The 1441-nt window shown below is 39.8% G+C and overlaps 1 protein-coding gene across 1 annotated transcript in view; it reads left to right on the plus strand.

The window, feature by feature from the left end:
• The window catches only part of DENND1B (DENN/MADD domain containing 1B), a 391513-nt gene that overhangs the window by 302672 nt on the left and 87400 nt on the right, over positions 1-1441 (plus strand). The gene's annotated exons all lie outside the window — the stretch shown is intronic.

Raw genomic sequence — 1441 nt, forward strand, 5'->3', positions numbered from 1 at the left:
GGGGTAAGTAGGACAGCCTGGCTGGCCCCTGCAGTCTCTTCCCGCTAGGCTGCATCTCCCCATAGACCTGGTCTTCAGACACCTCTCACCCCGCCGCTCCATGGTCTGGGTTTCATTTAACACCTCCACCAGGTCTGCACAGTTCTCGCACATCATTTAACCGCCGCCCTCCATGAAAGAAGCCCTCTGACTCATAGTGACCCTGTATTAAACCTTTTCTAATCATTCTGTTCTCTCTGTTCCCTTAGAGCCTAGTTCATAGCTGAGCTCTAGCATTTATCCAGTGTTACTGTAGTTTATCTCTTTTTCATATCTACTTTCCTCTCCTAAAGGCTTCCCAGATTACCCCTCCGCCTCACTAAGTGTGAACTCCTTTCTCTCTCTATATATATAACTTTGTGTGTGTTGTATTTGTTGCTCCACTCTAATAGTTATTGGGCATTTATTTTATGTCAAGTACTGCTTGAAGCACTGAAGGTTCGGAGCTGTATAACCTATCATTATGAAGTTAAAATTTCTAGCAAAAGCAATGGAATAATAAAGAAAAACAAAAATAACTGTAAGTGATCAATTCAGACAACATGAGATATTTACTGGGTGATTAATTTAATTTGGGTGATCAGAAAAGACATCACTTGAAAAATGATACCTAAACTGAGTCTCATAAAGAAATCCATTTGAGACCATCTGATGGGTAATATTGTATGAGACAGAAGGAATTGGTGTTGCACAGATCTTAAAGAAAGAGAGAGAGCTTGGCATTTCTTAGGAACAGAAATAGATAATCAAGTGTAAGCAAAAGGGAAAGTTGCAGTAGATGAGATTAGAACAGTACAAAGGGAACACAGAACACCTAGGGTTTTGAAAGTCATAAGAAGTTAAGGCTTTATCCTAAATGAAACAGTATGCTATTGGAAAGCTTGAGACCAGTGAGTGACTGGATCCGATTTGTGTTTTATAAAGATAAACCAGATGATTCAATTATGAGACTATTTTACTCTTTGAGGGAGCCATGATGTGGTTTGCAACAGATTATAGAACTCATGAGAGAAATAGAGAGTGCCATAGGAGGGATAGCTGGTGTCAGACTGGGTAAAGAAAGCTGGAAGATGGAGGCACTGCCGCCATCTGCTTTGTAGGAAATAGCATTGGCCTTCTGTCGTACTTAATTCTTCTTTCCCCTTGTGAAATAAGAAGAGGTCAAACTCTGCTTCTATGCTTTTTACAGAGAGGGCTTAAAATTCCATTATCTTTTAAATTCCATTTTCATACTTTTTGAAGCTCCCTTGTATGTTCATGTGTGTAAGTAGTATTGTTGTTGTGTGCCTTTGAGTCAGTTACTACTCATAGTGACCTTGTAGAACAGAGTATAACTGCCTTATAGTGTTTGCTGCTCTGAAATATTTAAGAAGAATGCCAGGTCTTTTCTCCCGCAGAGTCA

Source organism: Chrysochloris asiatica, unplaced genomic scaffold (assembly GCF_000296735.1).
Source record: "Chrysochloris asiatica unplaced genomic scaffold, ChrAsi1.0 scaffold00009, whole genome shotgun sequence".
Classification (NCBI taxonomy): Eukaryota; Metazoa; Chordata; class Mammalia; order Afrosoricida; family Chrysochloridae; genus Chrysochloris; species Chrysochloris asiatica.